The sequence below is a fragment of the Pelobates fuscus genome, chromosome 10 (genome assembly GCF_036172605.1).
Source record: "Pelobates fuscus isolate aPelFus1 chromosome 10, aPelFus1.pri, whole genome shotgun sequence".
Lineage (NCBI taxonomy): Eukaryota > Metazoa > Chordata > Amphibia > Anura > Pelobatidae > Pelobates > Pelobates fuscus.
The window spans coordinates 120,182,185-120,197,617 of record NC_086326.1 but is presented as its reverse complement, the minus strand read 5'-3'; the positions used below and the strand labels follow the sequence as shown (position 1 = coordinate 120,197,617).

General features: G+C 41.0%; 1 protein-coding gene across 1 annotated transcript in view; it reads left to right on the top strand.

Annotated features, from left to right (window-relative positions):
- Positions 1–15,433, top strand: part of LOC134575706 (S-adenosylmethionine synthase-like) — a 45,673-nt gene that overhangs the window by 978 nt on the left and 29,262 nt on the right. The gene's annotated exons all lie outside the window — the stretch shown is intronic.

Genomic DNA, 15,433 nt, shown 5'->3' with positions numbered 1-15,433 from the left:
TATGTAAATATATATACACACATATAGATTTACTAGCCTTAACAGAAACCTGGCTCTCCCCCTCTGACACTGCCACCCCTGCATCTTTGCCCTTCGTTGGTCTCCAACTTACCCACAACCCAAGAAACTCTGAATGTAAAGGTGGTGGTGTTGGGTTTCTCCTCTCCTCTCACTGCTCCTTTAAACCTCTTCCCACCCCCCCTTCCCTCTCTTTCCCATCATTTGAAATACATTCAATTCACCTTTTCAAACCCTTCTCTGCTAACATTGCTGTTATTTACCGTCCCCCTGGTTCCCCTCTTCTCTTCCTTGACCACTTTGCTGCCTGGCTACCCTATTTCCTCTCTTCTAACATTCCATCCCTAATTCTCAGGGACTTCAATATTCCTATAAACCCACCTTTGACCTCTGCAGCCACTAAACTACTTTCAATTACTTCCTCACTCGGGCTATCACAGTGGGCAAATTCTCCCACCCATGTAGCTGGCAATACCCTAGACCTAATATTCACTTATGCATGTACAGTATCTAATATCTGCAATACTCCATATCCATTCTCTGATCACCACCTCTTATCATTTGCTCTCGCGTACCCCCTCTCCCAACAACCTCAGCCTAACCCCCCTTAACTCAGGAGGGACCTTAATTCTCTTGATCTCCAACAGTTGTCAGCTGACACTGATTCACGACTGCTGTCCATCCCTTCCCTCTCCTGTCCTTCACTGGCCATCTCCACATATAATTCTACTCTTACATCTGCCTTGAACAGTGCAGCACCAACCCAAACAAGTACCTCGAGGAGGACCCGCCTCCAACCATGGCATACTAAATCAACGCGCTACCTGCAAAGATGCTCTCGTTGTGCTGAACGCTCCTGGAGGAAGTCTCGCACCCAGTCAGACTTTCTCCATTATAGATTCATATTGTGTTCATACAGTGCAGCCATTGCCCTTGCCAAACAGTCCTTTTTTTCCTCTCTCATTAGTTCATGTTCCCGCAATCCCAGGCGTCTCTTTGACACCTTTAATTCTCTTCTTCGCCCTGCTGTGGCCACCCCCCAAACTAACCTTACTGCTGATAACTTTGCATGTTACTTCACTGACAAGATTGAACAACTAAGGAAAGAATTATCCCCTCCTTGCCTTTCTGTTTCTCAAGCACACATAGATCATTTTTTTTCTTACCCTTCAGACATTCTCCCCAGCTACTGACCAAGAGGTGGCTGCTCTTCTTTGCTCCTCTCGCCCCACCACTTGCCCACTCGATCCTGTCCCATCTCACCTTATCAGATCTCTCTCCACTTGTCTCGTGCCTTCTTTAACACACATCTTCAACTGCTCGCTCTCTTCTGGCATCGTCCCTGCTGACCTTAAACATGCCACTGTAATACCTATACTAAAAAAAACATCTCTCGACCCATCCACCCCCTCTAACTACCGTCCCATACCCCTGCTCCCTTTTTCCTCAAAGCTTCTGGAAGGACTTGTCTTTACCCGTGTGTCTCATTTCCTCAATTCCAACTCTCTCCTTGACCCCCTTCAATCTGGCTTCCACCCTCTCCACTCTACAGAGACTGCCCTTATCAAAGTTACTAACGACCTAATCGCAGCTAAATCCAAAGGCCACTACTCCATACTAATTCTTCTTGACCACTCAGCGGCCTTTGACACCGTTGATCATGCTCTCCTTCATCAAACTCTTCAATCGCTTGGTCTCTTTGACTCTGTCCTCTCGTGGTTTTCCTCTTATCTCTCCCAACGCTCATTCAGTGTCTCTTTTTCTAATGATACCTCCTCCCCTCGTCCTGTCTCGGTTGGAGTCCCCTAAGGCTCCGTCCTTGGTGCCCTTCTATTTTCTCTTTGTACTGCCTCTCTTGGCAAACTTATTACCTCTTTTGGATTCCACTACCACCTGTACGCCGATGACACCCAGCTATATTTCTCCTCCCCGGACCTCTCCCCTGCCGTCCTGCAACGTGTCACTGCTTGCCTTTCTTCCATCTCTGACTGGATGTCCTCCTGCTTTCTGAAACTCCATCTCTCAAAAACTGAGCTCCTTGTCTTTCCTCCTCCTAATACTGATCCTCCTCTCCCTTCAAGTTTGTGGTACCAACATCAGTCCATCCTTGCAAGCGCGCTGTCTTGGCGTCATACTTGACTCTGGTCTCACCTTTGAGCCTCACATCCAGCATGTTGCCAAATCCTGTAGATTCCATCTTAAAAACATAGCCCGCATCCGCCCCTTTCTTGCACCAGATATTACCAAGGAGCTTGTCCATGCTCTAGTAATTTCCCGCATGGATTATTGTAACCCTCTCCTGATTGGTCTTCCCAATAGCCGTACTGCACCCCTACAGTCCGTAATGAACGCTGCTGCTAGATTGATTTTCCTCTCTAGTCGTTTCTCTCACACCTCACCCTTCTGCCAGTCCTTACATTGGCTTCCTGTATGCTATAGGAGTCAATTCAAGGTACTAACTCACACCTATAAAGCACTGAACATTTCTAGCCCCTCTTATATCTCCTCACAGATCCATAGGTATGTCCCTTCTCGGTCTTTCCGCTCTGCCCTTGACCACCTCCTGTCCGTTGTCCGCACCCATACGGCCAACTCGCGCTTGCAGGACTTCTCGCGGGCGGCTCCTTTCCTATGGAATAGCCTGTCTACCACCATCAGACTCTCACCTAGTTTTGCATCTTTTAAGAAGTGCATTTAACCCCTTAAGGACACATGACATGTGTGACATGTCATGATTCCATTTTATTCCAGAAGTTTGGTCCTTAAGGGGTTAAACCCATCTCTTTCAGAAAGCTTATGGCCTCCAAGACTAACCCCTACCTCACATACCTGTCACTTGTCCTCTCCTAAATGGCAGCCCACCTTATTTGATTGCAAATTCCTGTCCTAATGTGTTTTACACCCTACCTCCTATAGAATGTAAGCTCGATTGAGCACATAGTTACATAGTTACATAGTTACTGTAACGGAACCGCTGGCACCCCGACCGGGTACCCTCCGCTGACGGATGCTCCTAGTGCTTTCCGAGGTCTCCAAGCACTCCACCAGACACCATAACCACTGTAGACTCCCACGAACCGCGCGCAGCTTGGTTGGGGTCTCGCCACGCTACCCACTCTGGACCCAAGACCAGGGTCTAGCTTCCAGTAGATGGACCTCTCCGAATTCCAGAGAGCAGGCACAGGAACAACTCTTAACAGAGCTCAGCGATTATACCCTGGGGAGTATAGTGATTATAGCAATCCCCAGAGTGTAGTTCTCCAATCCCCCCAAACATGAGCCGAAACTTCATGAAGGTACAAGATGATCTGAGGTGCTAGCACACCCAGTCTGCTTTTATTTCCATCTTACACATAAAAGACCGCCCACAGGGGCGGGGTAAAACAGCCAATAGCATAACGGTTACAACCCACAAGTTCCCTCCCCTCAGATAACCAGTTAACATAATTATTACAGCCAGGGAAAATACAGTTTTTATACATGTGCTATAACTTTAAAACCGTACATCCAATCTTCCCACAAACCACATATTTGGAATCAGCACACTTTAAACATACACCCTTCCAAAAATCAGCCAAATCCCCCCAGTGGATCAAAAGTTAGCTGGAGGTCCCTTTATGACCGACCGCAAGCACATTTTCCTGCCCAAAACAGTTCCATAGATTTGGGCTGTGCGGCCGGTCAATTTCATGCGAAAAAAACGACTAAGTCCCATTTCGAACGGGACTTAGTCTCTGGAGCTGCAAGTTCAGTATGGAAGAAGGTAAGGGTCAGCGGTGTTCGGTAAAATGTGTAGCCGATTTTAGTTCCACAGAATCTTTAGCATACACCGCTGACCGCATTCGACTGAACAAAGATGGCCGCCGCCACGTGCAATTAACCTGCAGTAACCTCACAGCCTGGGAGGTAAATTGCCTGCACACTTTAACTTCTGGGTGGTCCGCCTGTGTGGTACTTGGTTCAGTAAGCCCTATTTACTGAACCAAGTGGGAGAAAGCCAGGAACAAGTTATTTTACAGGTCTGGGAACATAGTCTTAAAGGGACATTGTTCACCAAAGTTACAAGATGTCCCCAGACGGTTCTTAAAGGGCCATACACACACAATAAAAGTTCATACTTTTCAGGGGCCATAGTCTTAAAGGGTATTGTTACCCAAAGTCTCAATATGTCCCCAGACAGTTCTTAAAGGGCCAGCAGCAGTACAATAAAATACCATTCACTGTGCTTAAAGGGCCAGCAGTCGCACAATAAAATACAATATGCCCAAATATAGTTCTCTAAACGTACCAATTTTCAAGGGGCCATAGTCAGCAGGTAGGAGGCGGGCAAACAGGCTTCTCCAATGCCCAGTGGCGAGGTTGGTTTCGTCACAGTTACATAGCTGAAAAGAGACTTGCGTCCATCAAGTTCAGCCTTCCTCACATATGCTTTTGCTGTTGATCCAAAAGAAGGCAAAAAACCCAGTCTGAAGCGCTTCCAATTTTGCAACAAACTAGGAAAAAATTCCTTCTTGACCCCAAAATAGCAGTCAGATGTCTCCTTGGATCAAGCAGCTATTACCCCACTAATTAGAAATTGTATCCCTGTATGTTATGTTTTTGCAAGTATTTATCCAATTGCAACTTAAACATCTGTATAGACTCTGACAAAACTACCTCTTCCGGCAATGAATTCCATATCCTTATTGCTCTTACTGTAAAAAAACCTTTTATTTGCCTTAGATGAAATCTCCTTTCTTCAAGCCTAAATGTGTAACCTCGTGTCCTATGTATAGCCCTGTTTATGAATAGAATAGAGCAGGGTCCTCTTCAACCTATTGTTCCTGTAAGTTTATTTGTAATTGTCCTATTTATAGTTAAATCCCCTCTCATAATATTGTAAAGCGCTACGGAATCTGTTAGCGCTATATAAATGGCAATAATAATAATAATACACATAAATACACATACACTGTCTACGTGTATTTTAATATAAATATCTATATATAAAATTATAAATATATATTAATATCAAAATACACCTACAATTATATTGATTAAATATATATATAATTTTCATTATATATATATATTTATATATAAAAACATAAATAAATATGTAAATACGTTAAAAAATCAAATAAAAAAAATAATAAAAAATAAATAAATAAAAAATATATATACAAGTGTAATTTCGTTCTAACTGTATTTTAAAATGAATATATATATAGATATCAAAATACATGTAGAACGAAATAATATATATCTATATACAAAAGTTTATATGTATATATCACTTATATTTAACTATATATAAATAAAAATAATTTTTTAAAATTATATAATAATTCTATGTATATATTTAAATAATTAGGTCATTTTATTAATTACACTTTGCAGGACCTGCCTGACAACCCAGACCGAAAGTTCAGGGAATTTAATTTGCTAGCACTATATTTAACCCTGTAACTTTCCAAGACACCATAAAACCTGTACATGGGGGGTACTGTTTTACTTGGAAGACTTCGCTGAACACAAATATTAGTGTTTCAAAACAGTAAAATGTATTACAACGATGATATCGTCACTGACAGTGACATTTTTTGCATTTTTCACACATAAATGGCACTTACACAGACGATATAATTGTTGTGATACGTTTTACTGTTTTGAAACACTAATATTTGTGTCTAGCGAAGTCTCCCGAGTATAACAGTACCCCTCATGTACAAGTTTTACATTGTTTTCAAAAGTTACAGAGTCAAATATAAGGCTTGTGTTTCAGTTTTTTCACATTAAAATTCCCAGGTTGGTTATGTAGCCTTTGAGACCGTACGGTAGCCCAGGAATGAAAATTACCCCCAAGATGGCATACCATTTGCAATGGTAGACAACCCAGGGTATTCCAAATGGGATATGTTCAGTCTTTTTTAGTAGCCACGTAGTGACAAACACTGGCCAAAATTGGCATTCAACTTAGTTTTTTGCATTTTCAAATATTAACACTAACTTTGGCCAGTGTTTGTGACCAAGCGGCTACTAAAAAAGACTGGACATATCCCATTTGCAATACCTTGGGTTGTCTACTTTTGCAAATGATATGCCATCATGGGGGTAGTTCTTATTCCTGGGCTACTATATGGCCTCAAAGGCAGCGTAACCAATCTTGCAAATTTCGATGTGAAAAAAATTAAAAATGTAATATGCTATATTTGACCCTGTAACTTCCCAAAACACCATAAAACCTGTACATAGGGGGTACTGTTTTACACGTGAGACATCGCTGAATACAAATATGTGTATTTTATTGCAGTAAAAGCAAACAGTATTTTGACATTCACAATTAAAATGTCACGTAGAACTAAGAAAATTTTAAAAAAATCTTATTTTCTCCCTTTTTATAAAATATTTTATTCATATTAAATTATGTTCCATACCTAAATATTTGATGTTAAATGAAAGCCCTGTTTCCCCTGAATAAAATGATATACAGTTGCAAGAAAAAGTATGTGAACCCTTTGGAATGATATGGATTTCTGCACAAATTGGTCATAAAATGTGATCTGATCATCATCTAAGTCACCATAATAGACAATCACAGTCTGCTTAACCCCTTAACACCGCAGCCAAATGTACAAGTTGTGAACGAAACAAAATGTAAACAAAACCTGGCATTTGCGCTATATGTCTGTCCAACCGTAATTCACCTCTTTCATATTAAATGCACCCCCCCTTATTATATATCATGTTATTCAGGGGAAACAGGGCTTTCATTTAATATCAAATATTTAGCTATGAAACATAATTTAATATGAAAAAAATGGGAGAAAATAAGATTTTTTTTATTTTTTTAGTTCTACATGACATTTTAACTGTCAATGTCATAATACTGTTTGCTTTTACTGCAATAAAACACACATATTTGTATTCAGCAAAGTCTCACGTGTAAAACAGTACCCCCTATGTACAGGTGTTCTGGTGTTTTGGGAAGTTACAGGGTCAAATATAGCGTGTTACATTTGAAATTGAAATTTGCGGGGGGTGGGGCCGGGCCGCCGAGCTGAGCGGCCGCAGGGGGGACCAGCTCCCGCACAACATGACCCACTGGACCCATCAATCTGCCTTTTTAGGGCTAAAAAATACTCAGCACCTGCGGCCCTCGATACAGCGGGCTACCGGAGCCGAGGAGAGGCTTGCCGAGAGGGTTTTAGTCCCTCGGAGGAGAGGCCCCGGCTGCACCAGGTGGGGGCCTGCCTGGCGGTGAGTGGAGTGGACGGCCGCCACTCCACTATCTTGCCCAACGGAGCCCGCACAGAACACCGGCGGACTCGGTCCTGATCCCCCCCCTCTGGACCGGGGGGGTGATCCCGGTCCTAGCCACAAAGCCATACCTGGAGACTCTGCCCGACCACCGAGCAGGCCCAGAGCCCAACCTAAGATGGCGGAGGGAGAGAGAGCGGGAACCAGACTGCAGAGTCCGCTGCAGTATACAAGCACCACCTGGCCTGGCACACGCGACACACCAAGCAACCCATACCTTGCAGAGGCACCCAGGACCTGAGATGGCAAGGTGCAATGCTCTCTACACCCAGAATGTGACTCCACTCTTTAAAGCGGTTGCCCAATGAGAATATCTAGAAACAGCAATACGCATGTCAGCCATGGTCACTACCTCCCCACCCCATGTCAAGTTTCAAGCTGTGATTCTCAACATGGACATACCTTCACTACTAGAGGATGAATCCTCATCTGGAATGACAGGCAATCTTGCACTCTTGGGTTTCCGCTTGCTGCCACCTTCTTTGTCATCTGTAAAGGAAGCATCACTACAAGAATCCCTGTCAGAGCTCTGCTAATCACCCAGTATTAGACTGAAATCCTTATACTAGCCATAGCGGACACTGCAGCAGTTCCACGTCTTCAATGTCTGTATGTCTGTCGCTCTGCTGCTCCCTGGTGGATAAAATTAACTAAGCTTACAGAAATCTGTTACTAATAACTACTCCTGAAGCATGTGGTTCTTAACTGCCTCCCTACCTAGCCTGTTTAGAACTAACCGTACTGTTATTAATGCACACAGCACAGTCGAGGTATTATAGCCATTTTCAGGGTCAGTTAGCCATGCCTAATGTAACTTTACCAAGTTAATCACTTTTGTTAATCTCAACGTTTAATGCTAGTCTGTTCAGCAAGTACTTGTATTATTGTATTATATTACTTAACCTTCATGTCAGTTTTCACTCTGCTCTTCCACGCTTTATATTGTCTCTTATACTAACATAGCTGTTGATTAACCTTGAACCAAGCCTGAATCTCATACCAAAAATGTGCAGATGTAACCTATGCCGATTAATGACTGTACCTGCTGTTGTGGCAGTGCCGGAATGTTTGTCATCATTATGCACGCAAAAATAAAGAATAAAAAAAAAAAGAAATTGAAATTCGCAAGATTGGTTACGTTGCCTTTGAGACTGTATAGTAGCCCAGGAAAAAAATTTACACCCATAATGGCATACCATTTGCAATAGTAGACGACCCAAAGTATTGCAAATAAGGGATGTCCAGTCTTTTTTAGTAGCCATTTGGTCACAAACACTGGCCAAAGTTAGCGTTAGTATTTGTTTGTGTGTGAAAAATGCAAAAAACGCCAATTTTGGCCAGTGTTTGTGACTAAGTGGCTACTAAAAAAGACTGGACATACCCCATTTGCAATACCTTGGGTTGTCTACTATTGCAAATAGTATGCCATCATAGGGGTAATTTTCATTCTTGGGCTACCATAGGGTCATAAAGGCAATGTAAGCAATCTGGCGAATTTTAATGTGAAAAAAATGAAACACAAGCCTTATATTTGACGCTGTAATTTTTGAAAACACCATAAAACCTGTACATGAGGGGTACTGTTGTACTCGGGAGACTTCGCTGAACACAAATATTTGTGTTTCAAAACAGTAAAAAGTATTGCAGCAATAATATCGTCGGTGTAAGTGCTGTCTGTGTGTGAAAAATGCAAAAAACTTCACTTTTACTGGCGATATCATCGTTGTAATACATTTTACTGTTTTGAAACACTAATATTTGTGTTCAGCGAAGTCTCCCAAGTAAAACAGTACCCCCCATGTACAGTTTTCATGGTGTCTTGGGAAGTTATAGGGTTAAATATAGTGCTAGCAAATTAAATTCCCTATACTTTCGGCATGGGTGGTCAGGCAGGTCCCGCTAATTGTAATTAATTAGGATACCTATTTATGTAAAATTATTACATAAATATATGTGTAGAATTAATATATGTATATATATATATATATACATATGTGTATATATACGTATATATATATATAATTTTTTTAAAGATTTTTATTTATATAGGTATATATATAGTGATATATACGTATATATTTATGTATATAGATATATATATATTATTTCGTTCTACGTGTATTTTGATATAAATATATATATATATATTAATATCACAATACAGTTAGAACGAAATAAAACACATCTATATATTTTTTTATATTTTATTTTTAATTATTTGTATTTTATTTTTTTACGTATTTACATATTTTTTTTATATTATTTATAAATATATATAACAATAATTATATATATATTTAATCAGTATCAGTCTACGTGTAATTTGATATTAATATATATATATATATATATATATATAATTATATATATATTAAAATACACCTAGACGGTGTATGTGTGTGTGTATATGTGTATATATATATATATATATATACTTAGATCATATATATATAATATATATATATGATCTAAGTATATATATATATATATATTTTTTTTTTATTTTTTTTACACTTTTAACATTATTTGATTTTATTTTCAGCCAGCAGGGGGACCAACTGTCATTACAGTTAGTCCCCCTGCTGGCATTGCTGCAGCCAGCTATCCCGGCCATGTGATTGTGAGGTCCTCGCAACTACAGGAAACGTTTGGTTGAAGTTATTGCTGCCAAAGGAGGTTCAACCAGTTATTAAATCCAAGGGTCCACATACTTTTTCCACCTGCACTGTGAATGTTTACATGGTGTGTTAATAAAATCATGGCAACATTTCATTCTTTGTGTGTTATTAGTTTAAGCAGACTGTGATTGTCTATTGTTGTGACTTAGATGATGATCAGATCACATTTTATGACCAATTTGTGCAGAAATCCATATCATTCCAAAGGGTTCACATACTTTTTCTTGCAACTGTATAATAAGTGTGGGTGCATTTAATATGAAAGAGGTGAATTACGGTTGGACAGACATATAGCGCAAATGCCAGGTTTTGTTTACGTTTTGTTTTGATCAAAACTTGTACATTTGGCTGCGGTCTTAAGGGGTTGAACACAATCAGTTGTAACTTGCAAGGAAATAAAAATGGAAAGATTCCTCACATTCCACTTCCAATCCTGCCAATCCTGTGAGATTGCAAAGAGGCAGATTGACAAGGTGTGCAGCACCGGGCTCCGCGCTCCTCATGTTAGGTCACGCCCCCTCTCATTAGTCCCCAGCACTCATGATCTGCTCCATGTGGCAGATTTGAAAGGAAAAGGTTACAAGCTGTTTTAGTACAACATGACATCTTGTCCTCAAACTACCTGTCAGCTTGTAACCTTTTCCTACCAGCTCTGTTACCCAGCGAATCGCGAGGAGCATAGTGAGAGGGGGCGGGACCTAACATAAGCGGGCAGCACCTATTACTGCACACCTTGCAGATGTACCTCTTTGCACTCACCCAGGATGGTCCTTGCACTTGCACAAAAAAAAACCCATAATTTTAATAAAAAAAGAGTTATTAACCAACGTGAGAATTGTTGGGAATTCAAAGTGAATTTAAAAATTAAGGCCAAAATACCTGGATTTTAACATTTCTCAACTATGCTTCCAATTCAACTACTTTGTTTTTAAATTTGAAATTCACTTTTAATTCCTGACTGTTCTCCCTTAGTAGAATAGCCCTGTCAGGTATTTCAACCAAAAATGTTTGCAGATATTATGGGGCAAATTGACTTATGCCTGTGGAAATATGATTATGCTCATGCTTCAGAAATAAACTATGGACAATTTAGTAGCACAACTTGTGGTTCAATAAAATGGCTATAAACATCTGACATAATTTGCAAGTAAGGTGGTGAGATCAAGAAAGACCTCAGTAGGCAGGTGCTAGTCCCGCATCTTGACATTGTCTGGGGTCAACAGGTGTTGCATTCAGTCTGACCTTATCTTCAGTAGTAGTTAAAGCAGAAATTCCTACTATCAATTTCATTCCAACAACTGACACTCTCAGTCAATTACATCCAGACAAAGTAGAAGTATTAAGTTCAATTTTATTGATGTATAAAGAGGAGACATCTTTAACACCTACAGCATCAATGTATTTGTTATAGTGCTTGCTATAACACAAACAGGGCTAATTCTAGACTATTGTGCAGCCTTGGCAAGACCAACTACGTTGCCAACATTGCCAACATTGAGTGTCTTTCTCCACCCAGCCTCTTTGTGTGTCTCTTCCTTCCCCAACTACTTGGTATGTCTCTTTTTTTTACTACCACAGCCCCTCTGCGAGTCTCTTCCCCAGCACCTTTGTGTTTCTCTTTCTCCCATCCAGCCCCTTTGTGTGTCTCTTTCTCTCCCTCAGCTCATTTTTGTATCTCTCCCCCGGGGCCTTTGCTTGTATCTCCTCCCCAGCCCTCTTGCATGTCTCTTTTTTCCTTGTCTAGCCTGTATGTCATTGTCCACTTCCCCAGACCCTCTGTGTAGGTCACTGCCCCCTTCCCCAGACTTTCAGTGTGTATCACTGTCCCCTTTCCTAGCCCCTCTGTGTGCTACTCAGGGCTGCCATCAGAAAGTTTGGGGCCCCTGACACAGCTCAAGGTCTGGGCCCCCTGGCGCCTGCACCCGAGTCCCCCCCCCCCCCAGTCCGCCCACAGGGATGCAGTGTCTGCAGGGCCGGTGCAAGGATTTTTGCCGCCCTAGGCAAAAGTAAAGTTTGCCGCCCCCCCATGTGACATCACAGTGCCCCACCCATATGATCTGCCATGTTAACTAACACAGTGCTGCAGTGCCGCCGTGTTTACAATAAAAGGCCTGCAGGGACAGGCTATAGACACCAGAACCACTACATTAAGTTGCAGTGTTCTGGGGACTATAGTGTCCCTTTAAAGTGAGGTAAATTAAAGATTAGTGCCACGAATAATATACTAGATTGCCTACTTACAACCAGATGAGGATGATGATGGGCTTCAGCTGCCGTCTGGCTCCACTGGTCTGGTGTAGAACAGGCTCTCTGGAGGCGGTTTGTAACTGTGGTCACAAAAATCAATGTTCTGGGAGAACGGGAAGCAGCTCCATTTTTTGAGGGCCCTTTACACAGCTCAAGGTCTGGGTCCCAGTGTCCACCTTCATGTTCCACGAATGAGTTTGTTCACAGGGGTGTGTGTGGGGGGGGGTGTGTGGGGATGTCCTGATGTGTGTAAGGAATGCATTGTGTGAATCTGTGTTTGTATGTGTAAGGGCTGCAAGGTGAGTTTGTGTATGTATGGGATGCAGTGTGTGTGTCTGTAAGGGATGCACTGAGTGTGTGGAAGGGGTGCATTGTGTGTTGCTGTGTGTAAGGGATGCATTGCTTGTGTATGTGTGTCTGTGTGTAATGCATTGTGTGTTTTTCTGTGTGCAAGGGGTGCATTGTGTGTGTGTGTGATGGATGTCAATCTCTCCCCCTACCACCGTCAATTTCCTTCTTCTCCCCCCCCTCCAATTTCCTTCTTCTCCCCCTCCCTCTCATTGCCTTCTCCCCCCTCCAATTTCCTTCCTTCTCCCCCCCTTCAATTTCCTTCCTTCTCCCCCTCCAATTTCCTTCCTTCTCCCCCTTCCAATTTCCTTCCTCTCCCCCCTCCAATTTCCTTCCTCTCCCCCCTCCAATTTCCTTCCTCCCTCCCCCCTCAAATTTCCTTCCTCCCTCCCCCCTCAAATTTCCTTCCTCCCTCCCCCCTCAAATTTCCTTCCTCTCCCCCTCCCTCAAATTTCCTTCCTCTCCCCCCTCCCTCAAATTTCCTTCCTCTCCCCCTCCCTCAAATTTCCTTCCTCTCCCCCTCCCTCAAATTTCCTTCCTCTCCCCCCTCCCTCAAATTTCCTTCCTCCCCCCCTCAAATTTCCTCCCCTCCCTCCAAATCTTTTCTTTGCCACTAGATGTCATGCTTTCCTAAATGTTGTCAATCTGTCACATATTTAATCTTTGCAAATACAATTTAATCAGAGAGTGTTTTAGCTGCTTTTTTTTTTAACACCAATAGGACTAGATTCCAAAAATTCAGACTCCATAGATGACAATGAGAGGCGTCTTACCTTCTAATGTGAGCAAAGCACATTGGCCTCCATTTTATATTTTTGGATAAGCTTTTCAAATAATTTAATATTTTTGGATTCGTGTTTTTTCCTCACTAAAATTAAAGACAACTAGCTACGTAAAGAGCGTATAAAACTATGCACATAAGATTTATGAAGCACTATTCTAGAACGACATTACTTTGAGCATTTAAAATACCTAAACACTGCTAAAGAGAAGTTAGGGACAAGTGAAGAAAAGGGGAAATAAAGAAAGAGAGAGACTTACTCTGATTACATTAACAGATGGAGTGAAGGAAAAGAAAAATAGACCAGAATGTAGATTTTTAAATGAAAAATATATATAGTTTTTATTTTTTGTTAGTTTTTTTGTTTGTTTTTACTCTCCCCTCTTATATCCATTTAAAAATTTAAGGAAAAGGAAAAATAAAAATTAAGTATTTTTAAATAAGGGCTCAAGCAATAAAATATAGTTCTGGTAGCATTGAATTAAGAGTAGAAGAGGAAGAAAAAGAAAGAGAAAAGAAAGACATATAAGGATAAAGATGGTCTAGGATTTTTCTTCTTTCTTCTTGTTCTTGTCTGCTCCCTGCCTTACATCCTGAAAGGTTGTTAGTGTAAACAAAGAAAGTACACAAGTTGATAGAGGTGAGGACTCTTTTTAAAGTCTTTAGTATGAAATGTTTAGTCAACGCCTATGTATTATGTATTTGCTTTTTTACATCTTTTTTAATGTTGATTTAGTCATCGAGAGTTCCCCAGTATTCTCAATAGAAATAAGACTCAATAGATTTGTATGACTTAAAAATGGTTAGCTTTGTTACAATTGACATACAGAGCCTTAATATACCACAAAACCAATGGGCATTTCAAGATTATTTGCTAAAGGAGAATATTCAATTGGCATTCGTCCAGGAGACTCACTGGTGCCAGGGCGATGAAAAAAGATGGAATAGATGGATCACCATTGAAAGTTTGTGCACCAAGACAAAAGTGGGATAGCAATGCTTTTTTCTAATACATTAAAGTTAATATTAAATATAAATAAACAAACCGGGAAGGCAGATTTATTATCATGGTATGTACTTTTAATGCCGAAACATTTACTTTAGTAAATCTTTATCTCCGAAATAAGAACCCTTTGAGTCTCCTGAGGAAAGTGCTTACCAGAGCAAATAAAGTAAAAACAGGTCTTTATCTAATATCTGGTGATTTTAATTGTACACAAGATCCCTATTTAGACAAACTAACAAGTAAAAACATTATATTAGACAAAAGTACTCTAAAAAATGCTAGAATTATATGATATATGGAGAGTCATTAACCCTCAAAACAAAGAATATACATTTTGGTCTCAGGGGCCTTGTTTTCTATTCTGGCTGTTGCTGAGCTGTATGGGCAGTCTTCTTCCACTAAATTTGTGGGTAAGGCCTCTTGGGTGGTCTGGGCCCGTGCTGGTGGTGCAGTTTGGAGCATGAGGCCTATGTCACGCAGTGGCTGGGGCATGTGTGGGGCCGGTTTTTGAGATCTCTGAATGCCTGAAGGTACGGTCTGTAACTTATTGCCACAGACGGGTTGGCTGATATCAGTTGTTTTTTGGCTCTAGGCTGTCAGAGCCTTGGTGAGTGCGACCGCTCCAGTGTGCGGCTAGGCTCCGCTCCTCATTTAACTAATACATTTAATAAGATTGTGGGGGGAAAAAAACTTCCCAGGAGAAATGTTAAAAGTGAATATTCTACCTGTATTAAAACCAGGGAAAGACCAAACAGATGTAAAAACAACTACCGTCCTATATCACTGATTAGTATGGACACCAAGCTGTTCTCCTCTATCATTGCAGACAGACTGAAAGGGATATTGAACACTATCATTTATCCAGATCAAATAGGTTTTTATACCTGGCAGGTTAGCTGTATTTAAAGAAGATTGATTAATATAATAGATGTATCGGAAAAAAGGGGGGAACCAATGCTGATCCTGTCATTAGACGTTAAAACAGGATCAACTGGGTTTTCATGGAAGAACACTAGAGTCATTTGGATTAGATGGTTGGAATTTAGATGCAAAAAA